Genomic DNA, 20,576 nt, shown 5'->3' with positions numbered 1-20,576 from the left:
TGCAATCAAGCACAACTTATGAGCCTTTTGGGACTATTTTGTAATAATTTATAATCAAAGAATAGGCAAGAGGAGCATGAAACTCGTTAAAATCCGTACTTATCAATCATACTTTTTCCTTTAAATATTTTTATGCTTTTCCTCTGTCATTCTTCTTACTTTTTATCTTTTTCTTTTAAAAATTATCTGGCCATGAATTATCTCTAATATATAATATTATGTGTAACTTTTCTAGGAAAAAAGCGAGAGGAACAAAGAAAGTCGAAGGAAGTTGATTATGCCACACACATCAGGAAGAAAAAGTCATTCTTAAATTATAGATAATGTATGCCATGCTCACTATAAGCTTGTTGTAATTTATATATCAATACTTATTTTCCTAAATATATTTGCAACACATTTTTTACTATTTAAATAGATGACAAAGAAGAATGGTGTAAAACCAAGTCGTATCGAGGTGTTAAAAGAAACATATACGAGAAAGAAAAAACAACCAGTAAATGAGATAGCTGATGAAACTATGGTAAATTCTAATTCTTTATGAATATAAATTACTTTTTTATTAACTTTTATTGTTTTACCTTTTCTTTCCAAAAGAAAGAAATGAATGAACTTGCTAAGGTGTATCCTGAGTTAAATGCCCCTGGAAGTGCTCCCAATAATGTGTATGCACATGTTATGTATAACGACCTGACTGGTCGTTTTGCTTTCTAAAACCCCGTTCCCATAAATAATACTTCTCATACTTGCTTTTACTGATTTATAACTTGCGGGGATAGTTGGTTCGAGATTTGGAAGAGTTTGGATTAAAATCGGAACACTTGGTTCCTTAAGGTTGGCATAAAAAGTCAAGTATGACTTCGGTCAACATTTTGAGTAAACGACATCGGAATCAGGATTTGAAGATTCCAACAAGTTCGTATGATGATTTTGGACTTAGGCGTATGTTCAAATCGGGTTTTGAATGACCCGGGAGCATTTTAGCACCTAATAGTGAAAGTTGGTTCTTGAAGACTTTTAGAAGTTCTTTAAATTTAGTTTGGAGTGATTTTTGGTGATATCGAGGTCCAAACGAAATTTTGAAATTGGAAATAGTTCCGTAGTGTCATTTAAGACTTGCAAGAAAAATTTGGTATCATTCCGAGTAGTATGCGTACGTTTCTGCGCATTAGAGTAAATTGAAGAACTTGAAGTTCTTAAGTTTGATTCAATTGTTTTAGGGTGTGATTTTTACTTTTGATGTTGTTTCGGGTATTCTGAGAGTTCAAGCAAGTCCGTCTTATGATTCCAAACTTGTTGGTACGCTCGGGCGGGGCTCTAGAGTCCCCGAGCGTCAATCAGACGAGGCTCAAACCAAGTTGAAAGTTTGGGGCAAGAGCTGAAGCTCCAAGTGCTTTCATAACCGCACCTGCGGTTGGTCAGCCGCAGGTGCGAGCTCGTAGGAGCGGTCAACGCCTCGCAGATGTGGACCAAGGAGAGGATCCCAGGTTTCGCATATGCAATTCCTTTTTTGCAAAAATGGGACCGCAAAAGTGAGAGCCCATCCGTAGAAGCGACCCCAGCCGGCCCACCCATATCTGCAGAAGCGGACCCCTGGTCCGTAGAAGTGGATCCGCAGGTGCAAAAAAGCTGGAGGCAGTGGCCTTCATTTAATCGGGGAGTTAGGCATTTTTCTCCCATTCTGTACATATTTGGGCGATTGGGGAGCTCTCAAAGAGGGGATTTCGACTTAGCACTTTTAGGTAAGTAAATTCTATACAGTGTGAGTTAAATACATAGTTTATGGGTAGATTATAACATGTAAATTAGTGAAAATCATGGGTTTAGATGAAAACCTAGGGTTTTGATAAAAATGAGATTTATCCACGAAATTTGTTATGGAATTTAGTAGAAATCATATATTTATGTTTCTAAGGTTATGGTTAACAACTTCCTTTAAAAATTTCCGGAATCCGATCATGTGGGCTCGGGGGTGAATTTTAGGAATCTTGTAATTTAGGTCGGAAAATCACTTAAATGGTGGAATTGTAAACTTTTGAGCATAGATTGATTAGTTTATGTAATGTTTGACTAGTTTTAAGTCATTTCTCGTCAAATTTGGAGGTTTGAACGTGTTCTTGAATTGGGAAGTAGGCTTTGAGACGAGGTAAGTCTCCTTTCTAACCTTGTAAGAGGGAATTAACCCCATAGGTGAATTAAATAAATATTTGTACCTATCTGTGGGGGATACGTACGTACATGGTGACGAGAGGCCGTACGTAGCTACTATCATGTTATTGTCCGGGTAGTTTAGGACCTGTATCACGCTATATTTAAAATGCTTGCGTCCTTACTTGCTATTATAATCACTTAAGTCATGCTGAAAATTGGTAAAATAATTATAGAAGGTTATACTCACTTACTTGAGGATATATATTAAATACTTGATTGTAAATGAGAAATGTGTGCTTTCTTGAAAAAAAATTATTATTTGTGAATCGGGTCGAGCGCCTCGGTAGTAAATAGGTGAATCTATGGTTCGCGTCATTCGACCCTTTGGCAGTGCACATTTTAATATGATGTTGGATCGGGCCGTACGACCTCGACATAATTGCGCATGTTAATTATTTGGAATTTCTCTATGATTTACACTGTCTAAATGCCTTGGAATGTAAGTGGTTAAATGATATGACTGAAATTTAAAATCTTATTTATGAAAGAAGAACGTATCACTTCCTGTTATTAAACTGTCAATATTGTTCATGATATCCATGCTTAGCATAACACTTTAATTATATTATTGTTGGCCCTAGTAAGTGTCAAGTCGACCCCTCGTTACTACTTCTTCGAGGTTAGACTAGATACTTACTAGGTACATATAATTTATGTACTCATACTATGTTTCTGTACTTAATTATACAGGATCTGAGGCAGGTGCATCTAGTTGCCCGCCCGGCGCGCATACTTGATCTTGGACTGAGACCTCACCGTGAGCTGCCCCCATCTGAGCCATTCAGCAGCATGCCGGAGTTTCTCTTTTGTTGTATCTATCTATTCTATTTCAGACAGTAGGATAGTCATCTTTTATATTCTGCTAGTTGCCCACACACTTGTAACACTATATCTTGGCACATATTAGTAGACTTGATTTTTGGATTGTATTTCTATAATTATGACTTCTTCTAGTTGTTACCGTTTTACATGCCTTAAAAATCCGTTATTTATCAAATGCGTTAATTTTAAGTAAAGTTAAATATTGGGATTATGTTACGTACCGCATTTTCATACGTTACAGTTTCATCTTCAGTTAATTGACGTAGACTCAGGGATAAAATTATCTTAAGGTTAACGTATTTATGCTATTTACAACAAGCGATAAGTAAGTGCCGTGAATGATAAAGGGTAAATGAATCTAAGAAAATGAGTTTCATTGAAGGTTGTCAATTTGAGATAAATTACGGTCCGAGCCATAATACCCGGTATTTAGCGACTAGAGCCATACAAGGTACCCCATGACCACGATTGTAGGGTACGTAAAGGGTATTAAAAATGAGTAGTAATTTAAGTAATTTGAGGCAATTCTTAATTATGCGGGTAATTGGTTAATTATTAGGTAACAGAAAATTACCTAATTAATTAATAAATTAGTTGATAAAGATTTAAAATCTCCACCCCATCCCCCATCCATATGACAGTAGGCCACGATTAAGACATATGACTAAGTAGTCATATGAGCTTAGGTGGCTACCTAAAGTGAATACATCATTAATGTGTAAAACATTCAAAGTTATAAAAAGTTTGGTTCATTTGGACAGAGAATAAAAAAGTAAGAATCATATATCTTTCTTCCTAAGTTCAAAGTACTTCAAGAACATAAGCTAAACTCCATCTGAAAAAGCTTCCAATGAAATTCTTGCAACCAAACAATTCCAACGAGAATTATTAGAACCGTAGCAACGTAATATTTTGCGGTTCTAAAGGAGTACAGTGCAATCTTTTTCAAGAATATTATACGAATTTTTCTTTACTCCATGTATGTTAAGGCCATCCCTTCTTTCTTTTGGCATGATCTATACGACACAAACGAAACGAGCAAATGCACAACTTCTATAAACTACTCTATTCGTAAAAATGCTAGAGATGTGTATATTCTTATTTTCTCACAAGTCTTATAATTCTATCATCTGTTCATGGGTCTCAAAAAAATACGTATTTGATAAAGTTTATCAGAAAGCCATATTGAGTTTTATGGCATTCCCAGAAAATCTTATTAACGTATTTCTTATGCATTTCATGCATTTATACATGTACATTGACCCATGACCAGATGGCATTATATACACGTATATATGTATATTATATTTATATGGAATACGAGAAAAAGGTTACGGTGTTATATACGCACCACCACCTGATCAGTTGGTATATATTGATGATGTTACCCACAGTGGCCGAGATGACATGATGGGATGCCCTCGGAGGCTTGATGATGTTATGTACATCTATACCCATGCATGGCACGACATTTATATGCATGTGCATGGCATTATAAATGTTTCAAAATTTACAAAGTTATTCAAACTTACAGATGAATTTCTTCATTCCATGTTTCATCTATGTCTTTTATGTACTAATTTTCATGTTTTACATACTCAGTACATTATTCGTACTGACGCCCTATTTCCTGGGGCTTGCATTTCATGCATGCGGGTGCAGGTAGGAAAGTTGATGATCCCCCTTCTTAAGATCCTTGATGTGACGACCCGGTCGGCCGTCTTAAGAATTTATGCTCCGATACCCTATTAATTGCATTACCCAAGTTTATTTCTGCTATTTTGATTTGTCGGGATGTTCGGTTTTAAGTTGGGAGAGTTTTGGGACACTTAGTCCCTAAATGAGAACTTAAGTGTTGGAAAGTTGACTGTAGTCGGAACAGTATGAAAACGGTCTTGGAATGGAAATCCGATGGTTCTGTCAGCTCTGTTGGGTGATTTTGGGGTTAGGAGCATGTTCAGATTGTATTTTGAAGGTCCATAGCTAATGTAAGCTTGAAATGCCGAAGGTTGAATTTTTGAAGTTTCCGGTTCGATAGCGAGATTTTTATCTGAGGGTTGGAATGGAATTCCGAGAGTTGTAGTAGTTCCGTTGTGTCATTTGGAATGTGTGTGAAAAATTTCAGGTCATTTAGACGTGGTTTGGTTGAGTTTTTGATCAAAAGCAGAATTCAAAAGATTTTAGAAACTTAGGCTTGAATCCGATGTGTTTTGATGTTGTTTGAGGTGTTTTGAAGATTGGTATAAGTTTGAATAAGGTTTTAGGATATGTTGATGCCTTTGGTTAAGGTCCCGAGGGCCTCGGGGTGATTTCAGATGGTTAACAAGAAGTTAAGGAAATGTTGCAGCTGATGTGTTTTTGCTGCTTCTGGTATTTTCGCATCTGCGGTTTGCAGACCGCAGAAGCGGCTAAGGAGATCGCAGAAGTGAATTTTGGTCCTTTCTTCAGGTTCCGCAGATGTAAAAGGAATACCGCAGAAGCGATAGTGCATCTGCGAAAGGGTGATTGCAGATGCGGTTTCTAGTCATTTAATGAAAGTCACAGATGCGAAGTAGTTTCCGCAGACGTGGGACCGCAGATGTGGTCCCAGGGTCGCAAATGCGGAAATCGTTGTTCAGAACATATAAATAGTTGCCTTCGTGAATTTGAGGGATTCTTTCACCATTTTCATCAGGGTTTGAAGATTTTCAGAGAGATTTTTGAGGAAAACAAAGGGGAATCACTTGGAGGTAATATCCATGACTTCATAACTCGTTTTTGTGTGATTAAAGTCCTAATTAGTTGTGAGAAATTTGGAAAAAATGGTTAATTAGGGCTTGAGTTTAAGAGGCCTTTAAATGAGGATTTGAGGGGTCATTTGGACTCTGATTTCAGTGTTCTTATTATGTATTGACTCGTGAGAGTACGAGGTTTTTGAAATGTAAATTTCAGCCGATTCCGAGACCTGGGCTCAAGGGGCATTTTGGACATTTTATATAATTTCGTGTATCAACATAGAATTTATTTGTAGAATCAGTTATTTGAAGTGTTATTTACATTATGAGATTGAATTGAATAGATTTGGGCCATTTGGAGTCGAGTACTCGTGGCAAAAGCATGGTTTCGGGTTGACTTTGAGCCGGTTCAAGGTAAGTGGCTTGTCTAACCTTGTGTGGGGGACCTTCCCCTTAGGATATGATATATTTGATAATTGAAATGCCTTGTACGTGAGGTGACGAGTGCGTACTTGAGCTAATTGTTGATAATCTGATTTTTTCCTTAAGTATTTCAGTTAAGTTCTTTTCCTGTTTTATTCTACTTGTGAATTTAGCTTGTTGCTAGTTTAGAAAAGCATATTTAGTTGACTTAATTGCCTATTTGCTTAAACTGCTTACTTGTATTACGTGAAGTATGTTAGGCTAGGATTAACTGTTTACTTGGTATGAAATTTAGCTTAATTGGGTATTCTTGTGTTGCTGTTGTGTGTTTTTACTTTGGGACTACATGACGGCATCCCGGGAGATCCCTTGTATGTATTTATGATCTGGACTGAGGTGCGAGATACCAAGAGATCCTTGGCACGTATATTTAGTATACTAAGAGATCCTCGGGATACCAAGAGATCCCTAGCATACATTGAGGATACCGAGAGATCCTCGGGATACCAATAGATCCCTAGCAAATATTGAGGATACCAAGAGATCCCTAACATATATTGAGGATACCGAGAGATCCTCGGGATACCAAGAGATCCCTGGTATATGTTGAGGGTACTAATAGATACTCGGGATACTGAGAGATCCCCGGTTATCATCCTTGTTATGAGTGGTACTTCCTGGTGTTTGCCATTATTTCTGTTTCCGTTATTGTATTCCTTATTTTCCTGTGTAGATTCTTATTGTAGATTTTCAACTGTTCTACTTATCTTATACTGTCATGTCTCATATTCTTTATTTTATCTTAGTAGGGCCCTGACCTTCCTCGTCACTACCCAACTGAGGTTAGGCTTGGCACTTACTGAGTACCGTTGTGGTTTACTCATGCCCCTTTTGCGCATATTTTTCATGTGTATGTCCAAGTACTCCTACTCAGACCTACCATCTTTGAGGGAGGCGACTACTTAGAGACTTTGAGGTACATCTGTCGTGTCTACAGACTGAGGAGTCCCTTTCTATTCCTGCCTTTTTGTATTTAGCCCTTCAGTACTTTCTGTTCTTATTAGACAAATTCCGGAGTTAGAGCTATGTAGTATTTCTTTTTCTTAGCTTGTGATATAGATATTGGTTTTCAGATCTATATGAATATGGTGCATGCCGAGCGGCACATTTAACACTATTATTGCCTTATTTCTGTTTTAAATTGTTTTACTTCTGCAAGTTTTGGTTATTTTCTGCAAGTTTTGGTTATCTTCTACAAGTTTAGGCTTACCTAGTCGTAGAGACTAGGTGCCGTCACGCTGGTTCACGGAGGGTGAATCGGGGTCGTGACAAGTTGGTATCAGAGCTCTAGGTGTATAGGAGTCATGGATCACAAGCCGGTTTATTATAGTCTCACTGATTGGTACGGAGACGTCTGTACTTATCTACGAGAGGCTATGTAACTGTTATGAAAATTCCACTTCATTTGATTTCCTTGTTGTGTGATATTTTGACTTCACAATTCTAAACTTATGTCTTCTATTCTCTCACAGATGGTGAGGACACGTGCTACTTGGATGATTAGGCACCCGCATCCCCTACTACTGTTGTCAGAGGCCGGGGCTGGGGTAGAGACCGAAGACGCGCACGGGATGCAGCCAGAGCACCTATGCGAGCTGCCGTCGAGGTACTACCAACAGATCCAACCAGAGTTCAGGCACCTGACACGCCTACTGCTACTACTACTCCATCTCTTCAGGAGACTTTTGCATAGTTCATGAGCATGTACACTAGCTTGGCTCAGGCAGGGTTGCTTCCCCTTGCTGCAGCTACATCTCAGGCCGGGGGAGGAGCACAGACTCCCGCCGCCCGCACTCCTAAGTAGCGAGTGCATGTTGATCAGGTCCCTAAGATTATTCCTGTGCCGCCTGTAGTGCCAGTTCAGCCCGAGGACAGGGCAGTGGCTTTCAAGGATGAGCAGTTAAGGCTTGAAAGGTTCAAGAAGTACAAGCTTCCTGTATTCAGTGGTCTAGCATCGGAGGATGCTCTGGGATTTATTGATGAGTGTTACCGCATTCTCCGTACCATGGGTATCTCAGGATTGAGCGAGGTTTCTTTCACTACCTTCCAGCTTCGAGGAGCCGCCTATGAGTGGTGCGCACCTATGAGTTAGATAGTTCAGATGAGGCTGCTTCACTGACTTGGGCTCAATTTTCAGATCTGTTCCTGAGGGAGTATGTTCCTTAGAGCCTTAGGTACGCATGGCGCGCAGAGTTTGAGCATTTGCACTAGGGCGCTATGACTATTTCAGAGTATGCTGTCAGTTACACCAGTTTGTCTAGGCATGCACCAGCCTTGGTTTCTACTGTTCGCGAGAGAGTTCACCTATTTATTGAGGGCCTTATTCCTAACATCAAATCTAGCATGGCTTGTGAGTTGGAGAAGGATATTTCTTATCAGCAGGTGGTGAGAATTGCTAGGAGGATTGAGGGTATGCATGCTAGGGAGAGAGAGGAGAGGGAGGCCAAGAGGTCTCGAGAGTCGGGCCATTATTCTGGTGCTCGTACCCTAACTGCAAGTCGTCATGGTAGGGGTTATAAGAGTTGCCCTGTTCATTCAGCTCTTCTAGCAGCCAGTAGTGCCCTAGATCCTCCTAGACCTCATGATCCTTATATGCACCACCGGTATCTAGCGCGCCTCCTATGCGGGGTGCTTTCAGAGGTCAGTCTAGTAGACCTGGCTTGAGCCAGTCATAGCCGCCACGTCCTCCCAGGGCTTGTTTTGAGTGTGGTGACACACGCCATGTGGTGAGGGATTGCCCTAGACTTGGGAGGAGTGCGCCTCCATAGACGTCTTAGCCACAATGTGCCCTGCAGAGTTCACAGGCCATGGTTATAGCTCCAGTTGCTACCCCACCTGCTCAGCCAGCTAGAGGTGGAGGTCGGGGAGGTAGAGGTCGCCCTCGAGGGGGAGGTCAAGCCAGATACTATGCCCTTCCTGCCTGTACCGAGGCTATTACCTCCGATTCTGTCATTACAAGTATTATATTGGTTTGCCATAGAGATACATCGATTATATTCGATCCAGGATCTACTTACTCTTATGTGTCTTCTTATTTTGCTTCGTATTTTGGTGTACCTTGGGATTCTTTGAGTTCCCCTGTTTATGTTTCTACACATGTGGGAGATTCTCTCATTGTGGACTGTGTTTATCAGTCGTGTTTGGTTGCTCTTACTGGTTTTGAGACTAGAGCCGATTTATTGTTACTCAGTATGTTTGACTTTGATATTATCTTGGGCATGGACTTGTTGTCACCCCATTATGCTATTCTTGATTGTCACGCCAAAATAGTGATGTTGGCTATGCCAGGTGTACTGCGTGTTGAGTGGAGGGGTACTTTAGATTACACTCCCAGTATAGTTATTTCTTTCCTTAGAGCTCAATGTATGGTTGAGAAGGGGTGTGACACATATTTAGCTTATGTAATAGTTGTCAGTATTGATACCCCTTTAGTTGATTCAGTTCCAGTAGTACGGGATTTTTCCGATGTGTTTCCAGCTGATCTTCTAGGCATATCGCCTGACAGAGATATTGATTTTGGCATTGATCTACTGTCGGGGACTCAGCCCATTTCTATTCCTCTGTATCGTATGGCTCCTTGAAGGAGTTGAAGGATCAGTTGCAGTAATTGCTTGATAAGGGTTTTATTCGACCCCGTGTTTCATCTTGGGGTGCTCCTGTCTTGTTTGTAAAGAAAAATGTTGGTTCTATGCGTATGTGTATTGATTACCGCCAGTTGAACAAGGTTACAGTGAAGAACCGTTATCCATTGCCTCGTATCGATTATCTATTTGACCAGCTTCACGGCGGGCGGGTGTTTTCTAAGATTGATTTGCGCTTAGGTTACCATCAGTTGAAGATTCAGGAGCCCGATATCTCGAAGACTACTTTCAGGACTCGGTATGGTCATTACAAGATGTCATTTGGGTTGACCAATGCCCCAACAGCCTTTATGCATCTGATGCATAGTGTGTTCCGGCCGTATCTTGGCTCGTTCGTCATTGCCTTTATTGATGATATTCTGGTGTATTCCTGAAGTCGGGAAGATCATGAGCAGCACCTGAGGATCGTGCTTTAGACTTTGAGAGAGAAGAAGCTATATGCTAAATTCTCGAAATGTGAGTTTTGGTTGGATTTAGTGGCATTCTTAGGCCACATGGTATCGAGTGAAGGTATTCAGGTAGATCCGAAGAAGATAGATGTCGTGCAGAGTTGGCCCAGACCATCCTTAACTAAAGACATATGTAGTTTCCTTGGTTTGGCGGGTTATTACCGTCGCTTTGTGGAATGGTTTTCATCGATTGCAGCCCCTTTGACCAGGTTGACCTAGAAGGGTGCTCCATTTTAATGGGCGAATGAGTGTGAGGCGAGCTTTCAGAAGCTCAAGGCAGCTTTGACCACAACCCCAATTTTAATACTACCTACAGGTTCGGGGTCTTATATGGTCTATTGTGATGCCTCGAGGGTTAGACTCAGAGCGGTGTTGATGCAGGATGGTAGGGTGATTGCCTATGCGTCTAGATAGTTGAAGATACATGAGAAGAATTACCCTATTCACGACCTTGAGTTGGCTGCCATTATTCACACCCTGAAGATTTGGCACCACTATTTATACGGGATTCCCTGTGAGATTTATATTGACCATCGGAGCTTGCAGCATTTGTTCAAGCAAAATGATCTAAATTTGCGCTAGAGGAGATGGTTGGAGTTTCTGAAGGACTGTGATATCACTATTTTGTATCACTCGGGCAAGGCCAATGTGGTGGCCGATGCTTTGAGTCACCGAGCAGAGAGTTTGGGGAGTTTGGTTTATTTACCAGCATCAGAGAGGCCTATGGCGATGGATGTTCAGGCTTTAGCCAGCCAGTTTGTGAGATTGGATCTTTCAGAGCCCAGTCGGGTTCTAGCTTGCGTGGTTTCTCGGTCTTCGTTATTTGATCGTATCAGGGAGCGACAGTATGATGACCCTCATTTGCTTGTCCTCAAGGACAATGTTCAGCATGGTGATGCTAGGGATGCGACTATTGGTGATGATGCGGTATTGAGGATGTAGGGTCAGAGTACCCAATGTCGATGGGCTTTGAGAGTTGATTCTAGAGGAGGCCCATAGCTCGCGGAATTCCATTCATCTGGGTGTCGTGAAGATGTATCAGGATTTGAGGCAGTACTATTAGTGGAGGCGGATGAAGAAAGATATAGTTGGATTTGTAGCTCGGTTCCTCAACTGTCAGTAGGTGAAGTATAAGCACCAGAGGCTGGGTGGGTTGCTTCAGCAGATAGAGATTCCGGAGTGGATGTGGGAGCGGATCACCATGGACTTTGTAGTTGGACTCCCACGGACTTTGAAGAAGTTTGATGCTATTTGGGTGATTGTGGATCGGCTGACCAAGTTTGCTCATTTCATTCCTATGTGTACTACTTATTCTTCGGAGCGGTTGGCGGAGATTATATCTGAGAGATTGTTTGTTTGCATGGTATTCTAGTTTCCATAATTTCGGATAGAGGTACTCAGTTCATATCACGGTTTTGGAGGGCCATTCAGCGTGAGTTGGGTACTTGGGTAGAGTTGAGTAAAACTTTTCACCCTCAGACGGACGGACAGTCCGAGCGAATTATTGAGATTCTTGAGAATATGCTCCGTGCGTGTGTGGTTGAGTTTGGAGGGTCTTGGGATCAGTTCTTGCCATTGGCGGAGTTTGCTTACAACAATAGTTACCAGTCTAGCATTCAGATGGCACCGCATGAGGCTTTATATGGTAGGCAGTGTAGATCTTCGGTGGGTTGGTTTGAGCTGGGTGAGGCTAGACTATTGGGCATAGATTTGGTTCAGGATGCTTTGGAGAAAGTTAAGGTGATTCAGGATAGACTTCATACAGCCCAGTCCAGACAGAAGAGTTACGCGGACCGAAAGGTTCGTAACATTTCCTATATGGTTGGAGAGCGGGTTCTGCTTCGGGTTTTGCCTATGAAGGGTGTTATGAGATTCTGGATGAAGGGGAAGTTGATTCCGAGGTTTATTGGCCCTTTTGAGATATTGAGGCGTGTTGTGGAGGTTGCTTATGAGCTTGCCTTACCTCCCAACTTGGTAGGAGTTCATCCGGTGCTTCATGTTTCGATGCTCTAGAGGTATCACGGAGATCCATCGCACGTGTTGGATTTCAGTTCAGTCTAGTTGGACAAGGATCTATCTTATATTGAGGAGCCAGTGGCAATATTGGGCAGGCATGTTAGAAAGCTGAGGTCAAAGAACATTGCATCAGTGAAGGTCCAATGGCGGGGCCAGCCGGTCGAGGAGGCGACCTGGGAGACCGAGTAGGATATGCACAGTTGTTACCCTCATCTTCTCACTACTTCAGGTATGTCTCTATGCTCGTTTGAGGATGAATGAAAGTTTAAGTGTAGGAGGATGTGACGACCCGGCCGGTCATCTTAAGAATTTACGCCCCAATCCCCTATTAACTGCTTTCCCCGAGTTTATTTCTACTATTTTGATTTGCCGGGATGTTCGGTTTTATGTTCGGAGAGTTATGGGACACTTAGTCCCAAAATGAGAGCTTAAGTGTTAGAAAATTGATCGTAGTCAGAATAGTGTGAAGACGACCTCAGAATGGAAAATCAATGGTTCCGTCAGCTCCGTTGGGTGATTTTGGGGTTAGAAGTGTGTTCAGATTGTATTTTGGAGGTCCGTAGCTAATTTAGTCTTGAAATGCCGAAGGTTGAATTTTTGAAGTTTCTGGTTCGAAAGCGAGATATTTATCCGAGGGATGGAAAGGAATACCGAGAGTTGCAGTAGTTCCATTGTGTCATTTGGGATGTGTGTGAAAAATTTCAGGTCATTCGGATGTGGTTTGATTGAGTTTTTTTTATCAAAAGCAGAATTCGGAAGATTTTAGAAACTTGGGCTTGAATCTGATGTGTTTTGATGTTGTTTGAAGTTTTTTTGAAGATTGGTATACGTTTGAATAAGGTTTTAGGATATGTTGATGCCTTTGGTTGAGGTTTCGGGGACCTCGGGGTGATTTCGGATGGTTAACAAGAAATTGAGGAAATGTTGCAGCTGCTGTGTTTTTGCTGCTTCTGGTATTTTCTCATTTGCGATTTGGGGACCGCAGAAGCGGCTAAGGAGATCGCAGAAGCGAATTTTGGTCCTTTTTTCAGGATCCGCAGATGCGGAAAGAATACCGCAGAAGCGGTAGCGCATCTGCGAAAGGGTGATCACAGATGTGGTTTCTGGTTATTTAATGAAAGTCGCAGATGCGACGTAGTTTCCGCATACGCAAATGCGAAAATCGCTGGGCAGAACATATAAATAGTTGCCTTCGCGAATTTGAGTGATTCTTTCACCATTTTCATCCTGGTTTGAAACTTTTAAGAGAGATTTTTGAGGAAAACAAAGGGGAATCACTTGGAGGTAATATCCTTGACTTCATAACTCGTTTTTATGTGATTAAAGACTTAATTAGTGGTGAGAAATTTGAGAAAAATGGTTAATTAGCGCTTGAGTTTAAGAGGACATTAAGTGAGGATTTGAGGGGTCATTTGGACTCAGATTTCAGTGTTCTAATTATGTATAGACTTGTGAGAGTACGAGGTTTCTAAAAATGTAAATTTCACCCGATTCCGAGACATGGGCCCGAGGGGCGTTTTGGTCATTTTATATAATTTCGTGTATTAGCTTAGAATTTAATTGTAAAATCAGTTACTTGAAGAGTTATTTACATTATGCGATTGAATTGAATAGATTTGGGCCATTTGTAGTTGAGTACTCATGGCAAAAGAGTGGTTTCGAGTTGACTTTGAGCCGGTTCGATGTAAGTGACTTGTCTAACCTTGTGTGGGGGACCTTCCCCTTAGGATATGATATATTTGATAATTGAAATGTCTTGTACGTGAGGTGCCGAGCGCGTACTTGAGCTAATTGTTGATAATCCGGTTTTTTCCTTAAGTATTTTAGTTGAGTTCTTTTCCTGTTTTATTCTACTTGTGAATTTAGCTTGTCGCTAGTTTAGAAAAGCATGTTTAGTTGACTTAATTGTCTATTTGCTTAAACTGCCTCACTTGCATTACGTGAAGTATGTAGTCTAGGATTAACTGTTTACTTGGTACGAAATTTAGGTTAATTGGGTATTCTTATGTTGTTGCTGTGTGTTTTTACTTTGGGACAACAGGACGGCATCCCGGGAGATCTCCTGTATGTATTTATGATCTGGACTGAGGTGCGGGATATCAAGAGATCCCTGGCACATATATTAAGGATACCAAGATATCTCTAGCATACATTGAGGATACCAAGAGATCCCTAGCATATATTGAGGATACCAAGAGATCCCTAACATATATTGAGGATACCAAGAGATCCTCGGGATACCAAGAGATCCCTAGCATACATTGAGGATACCGAGAGATCCTCGGGATACCAAGATATCCCTGGCATATATTGGGGGTACTAAGAGATCCTCGGGATACTAAGAGATCCCCAATTATTATACTTGTTATGAGTGGTGCTTCCTAGTGTTTGCCATTATTTCTGTTTCCGTTATTGTATTCCTTATTTTCCTGTGTAGATTCTTATTGTAGATTTTCAACTGTTCTACTTATCTTATACTGTCATGTCTCATATTCTTTATTTTATCTCAGTAGGGCCCTGACCTTCCTCGTCACTACCCAACTGAGGTTAGACTTGGCACTTACTGAGTACCGTTGTGGTTTACTCATGCCCCTTTTGCGCATATTTTTCATGTGTATGTCCAGGTACTCCTACTCAGACCTACCATCTTTGAGGGAGGCGACTACTTAGAGACTTCGAGGTACATCTGCCGCGTCTGCAGACCGAGGAGTCCCTTTTTATTCTTGCCTTTTTGTATTTAGCCCTTCTGTACTTTTTGTTCTTATTAGACAAATTTCGGAGTTAGAGTTAATTTCTTTTTCTTAGCTTGTGACTCGTGGGTTTTCGGGTCTTAGATTTAGATATTGGTTTTGAGATCTATATGAATATGGTGTATGCCGAGCGGCACATTTAACACTGTTATTGCCTTATTTCTGTTTTAAATTGTTTTACTTTCGCAAGTTTTGGTTATTTTTCGCAAGTTTTGGTTATCTTCCGCAAGTTTAGGATTACCTTGTCGTAGAGACTAGGTACCATTACGATGGTTCATGGAGGGAGAATCGAGGTCGTGACACTTGATCAATGAGAATTAGCGTGCTCCACTTGATCCAGAGTTGTTTTTGATTTTGGTACGATATGTTTGTGTATATATATATATGGGTATGATGTGGCTTAGTCCCATCTTTGTACAATTATATTTCTATTAGAGGTCTGTAGACAATATGTATGGTCGTATAGTATGTGGCCTTGCCGACTTTTAGTTTTGGATATGTAGTTTTCTATAGCAGCCTTGTCGGTTCGCCCTACGTATTTCGCACGTGTATGTATATATGTCTTTTGGACAGGTTTCCTCACGTACGCTATTCTACTGGTTCTGCAGATTTTATTCATGTTTATATCTTAGACGCATGCTTAAAGGTATTCGACAGGTAGGACTCGTCACCCGTCGCGATCCATCGGTTTGTGTCGTGACAGATTGCTTAAATAAAAAATGGGAATTCACTAGTTGATTAGTGTTGGCTTGCCTAATAATGATGTTGGGCGCCATCATGACCTATAATGAAATTTGGGTCGTGACATTATGGGGCCAGACACTCATGGAAATGTTCGAACTCTAGGAAAAGGAGCAGCTCCAAATTTTGTTTATGGCCCTGCATATAAAAGATCCCAGGTCGAGCAAAGAAAATTTGATAGAAGGGTTGAGATAGAAGTTGAAAAATCTACCTCCGCTATAAGAATTGAGATGGAAGAAAATTTGTCTGAAGCAAAAGAAGAAATAGAAGTGAAGGAGCAAAAGTTATTTGAAGCAAAAGAAGAAATAAAAACGATGGGGAAAAAACATTTGAAGAAACAAAGAATATGGAAGCAAAATTAGACAATAAAGTAAAGTTGGGTATAGGTGCATATCTAGAGTCTTTGGGTATTACTATTGGCTCAAATAGGAAATTATTTGGTAATGAGCAGGTAAAAAATATTGTGCTCTTTAGCAAAAAATTATTGTTTTTAAGATAATCTTGTAATTTAGTTTTCTTTTAATTGTAGTAATCTTCCTCTTTTGTAAGAGGTTTCTAATAACTCAATGGACGATCACCAACTATCACTATCACTTATTTCAGTTGTTCACAAAAAGAAGGTGAGTTCATAAACTCATTTTAACTATACCCTTTTAACTATAAATTACGAATTGATGTTACTATGGATGTAGCCTTCGTTTATTGCTTTTACTTTCTGTTCGTGTCTAATTTCAACTTAAAAAAGTTATGTATATGTTTTTTGGGTATGTACCTCACATGGGTTCAGGGATAGTTGCATTCCCATTTTAAAGAATCCTGGATTTGTAGCTTGTGCTATTTTGGGAAAGATTTAATTATAATCATTTATATGTCTACATTATATTGGAGTTATTGGCTAAGGGTTTAATTGTGCTGGTTGCACTTTAACCAGATGGGCTCCGATAATTTCAAAATAACAATGCTTTTTTAAGTACATATAGTCGATTTAAGTTATTGGTAAAAACTTTACAGTGACCGAATATTTCTCCTTTTCTTGCATATGTGCATTTGATTAAAATTCAATCTGTAATAAACGTAGGTGGTAAGTGATAGTGGCTAAAGTTTGTGGCGTTGTAATGATCATAGAGGCTAGCAGTCGGCCTTAAGCCAGCAGGGGGAAGTCAGAGTGGATCTAGTTTTAGTAGACTGGGTTATCATCTTCATTGTTTCTCTCTAGCCAATTCCTTACCATTTTTCCCTTCTTCTCAACTGAATTATGTCCATCTTATTCACTCGGTGGTCTTTTGTAGGGACATGGGTTTATCTCCCTCTAATTTCAAGTAACTTTTATTGATAGGGAGCTTTTTTTAGGACAATTCCATGTAATCCTGTGACCTAAAGAAGCTAATGCAACAATCAAATCTAAAAGGTGGTTTATGTTTGCCACATTTAGTTGCACAATTTGATTTATCTCTGCCATGGAAAAGAAAAATTACTTTACCAAGGGCTTAAGGATTAAATGTTGTATTGGATTATGTAGAAGTTATTTGCTTATATTTGTGGTTGGAGTGCGGCTGATTGGTCGTATAAAATAGGTCACACTGTAAGTTTTGCAAGTTTAATTTTGCTCGTATATTTGATTCAGGTATTCTTTATTCACATAGAATGTTGGATTATTTTTTAGCATCATATGATGTTTGATTTATAAGTTATTTGGTTTCTTCTCTTGCATATTTCTTATAAGGTTTAAAATTCTACTGTCTGCTTTTTCTCTTTTTTTGGATATGTAGCTATTATGTGCTGCTTGAGAGTAAAACAATTTGAAGGGTATATTCTGATCGATGTATAGTTCATTTCAGCTAGATAAATTGATCTCTTACTTAAGAGATAATTAATGGGTTGTTTTACCTGGCATAGAAGTCAAATTAACTTTATCTTATTTAGCGACCTCATCTTCCAAATGCAATTAATAGAAGTATCTTGAGTGATTTTGGAGTTGTTATTACTAATATGAAACATATTATAAAGGGATTTGATTGAGAAGTTACCAGAGTTTTCTTCTCAGGATAATATAATCAAGAAAACTGAAGTTAGTGAAGTTGGCACAAAGAAAAAGAAGCATGTAAGTTTGAAATAATTACAAGATTCTTGTTCTTTCTTTTCAAAGGGAGAAATCCTTCATGTTAGTTTGCAAAACTTATATAACATTCATTAGTTTTCAACTCACTATACCATTTACCAAAACTAATATTTTAAAATTCAACTCTCCCCTCTCCCACATTCCCCCACAACCAAATAATATTATTTTAGTTGTTGTTGGGTTTGGGCGGTTGCGTTCACTTTGTTGGATTTTTTGCTTTATGTTATCTATTTATCTCTCTCTTCAGCTGCTATTATTGCATTCATTATCAATTTGTTTCTCTTTTAGAACCTTAATCGGTTATTATTTTTGGTATTCCAATTATTTTAGAGGAGGAAAGAATTCACTTTATTATAAAGTTATGATTCTTTTTTTTTTGTGACTTCTTGTGCAACATTTTTGAAGGAAGTGATGCATGTCAATTACTGGCAATGAAAAGCTTGACTTGTGGAGAGTTGGTTTTATAAGATTTAGTCTAGAAGTTAAGGAAATTAATTCGAATTAGGAGTGATCTTAACGTAATTACAGGCTGAAGTTATTTTCTTTTATGATTTAGTTAGATTTGGGTTTTATGTGAAAACAAATCATTTGATTTGATATTATCTATAATGTACTAAGTACATTTTATATTGCTACTTTATTTTTTGGTTAGAGTATTAAAAGTATCACGATCCGGAATTTCCACCATCAGGACCGTGATGACGCCTAATAATTCACTTGCTAGGCAAGCCAATGTTAGAATAATATAATCTTTTTAACATATCAAATTAGATATTAAAGTGGAACTAAAGTAAGTGAATAAATTTAAAGTAACAATGAAGAAGCTGAACTAACCAAATATCTATTACAATTTCCTGAACCTGATGTCACGAGTGCATGAACTACTAGACCAATACACATAAGGGTCTGGAATAAATAGCAAGCTATTCAAATGAATGTACTCAACTAAATAGCCAGAAGATAGAGACTCCAGGAGTTGCGGGCACTGAACAGTCGGACCTCAAGTCTCCGCAAATGTCCGATCCGAGCTCGTTAATAACCGCAGCTGGGACCGTGCTCCAAAATCTACACAGAAAGTGCAGAGTGCAGTATCAGTACAACTGACCCCATGTACTGGTAAGTGCCAAGCCTAACCTCGACGAGGTAGTGACGAGGCTAAGGCGGGTCACCTATGCTGAAACCTGTACGTAGTCTATAATAATGACAGAATAATTGAAATACAGTAAAGAATTAAATAGCCAATAGTAAATGATAATCACACCTTCGAAAATAAACCACTATCACCCAAACTTACCATTCTCTACCAGCTCAAATAAAAATACCAAAAAACAATGCAGCTGAAGAAATAGAAACATATAGGTTGTTGCAGCGTGCAACCCGATCCCACCAGACAACAGTTAATCCTCCCTTATTCCACCATAACATTATTAATAACAGTAAATAATATATATATTTGTTGCGCGTGCAACGCAATCCCACCATATATCAATATAAATATCATAATTCATCCTTATTTCACCATATCAATTCACCCATATTCCACATGTTGCGGCGTGCAATCCAATCTTACTGTATATATATATCACCCTTATTCCATCATATCATTCCTCCCTTATTACACCTGTTGCGGCGTACAGCTTGATCCCACCATACCAATACCAAACAGTCAATGTACACAGTCAAATAACTATGCTAAATCACAAGGCCTTTATTATAAATAAATAACAAACTGAACCAAGAAAAGGAACGTTGTTCAACATAGAATCTACACAAATAATACTATACAACGAGACCAAACCAGCAGTTTACAACTAAAAGGTACAAACAAGTCAAATTAAGCAAATATCAGGGATTAGGGAAAACTATGAAAAGAGCTAACATGATTAACAAAAGAAAATATTGATTAACATGTAGCAATTAAGCATGTAAAGCATTTAGATCATTTAACAATTAAGATCGGAGGAAAAACAATTAAGAAAAAATGATAAATCAGGAAAAATAAATAATTCGGCGGCGTATAAACACTCGTCACCTTGCATACACACCGCTCATATGGAATTCACATAGCACAGTCCGAGGGTTCATAATTCCCTCAAGTCAAGTTAGAAACAACACTTACTTTGCTCCAAAGGCCACTCAAAGCTCAATCGCAGCTTTGCCTTTCAAACTAGCCTTCGAACCAACAATATCTAGTAAATTACCAACCAAACATTTCAAAATAAGACTTAGAAATCACCCACGATCAATAAGCATTCAATTTAGGCTATTATTGAAAAAGTCAACAAAAGTTAACACCCGGGCATATTTGGTCCAAGCCTGAAATTCTAACCAAAACATGATTACCCATTCACCCCGAGCCCGGATATGTAATTACTTTTGGAATCTGACCTCAATTTGAGGTCTAAATCCCAAAATTTCGAAATCCCTAGTTTCTACCCAAAAATTTCTAATTCCACCATGAAAACCTTAGATTCTAGGATAAAATCCTGTAAAATGAAGTGAAAGATTGAAAGAAATTAGTTTACAATCCCTTACGTATGATTTGGGGAAGAAAAGATCTTTGAAAAATCGCCTCTTTTGTTTTAGGTTTTGAAAATTTGAAGAATGGGAGAAAAATCCTGTCTAAGTCC

General features: G+C 39.2%; 1 pseudogene; it reads left to right on the top strand.

Annotated features, from left to right (window-relative positions):
* LOC142176062 (uncharacterized) overlaps window positions 1-18,381 on the top strand; it is a 42,732-nt pseudogene extending 24,351 nt beyond the window's left edge.
* Window positions 18,382-20,576: the final 2,195 nt, after the last annotated feature.

Source organism: Nicotiana tabacum, chromosome 22, assembly GCF_000715075.1.
Source record: "Nicotiana tabacum cultivar K326 chromosome 22, ASM71507v2, whole genome shotgun sequence".
In the NCBI taxonomy this organism is placed as follows: Eukaryota; Viridiplantae; Streptophyta; class Magnoliopsida; order Solanales; family Solanaceae; genus Nicotiana; species Nicotiana tabacum.
The sequence above is the reverse complement of the archived record's forward strand: the minus strand, read 5'-3'. Positions and strand labels throughout refer to the sequence as shown.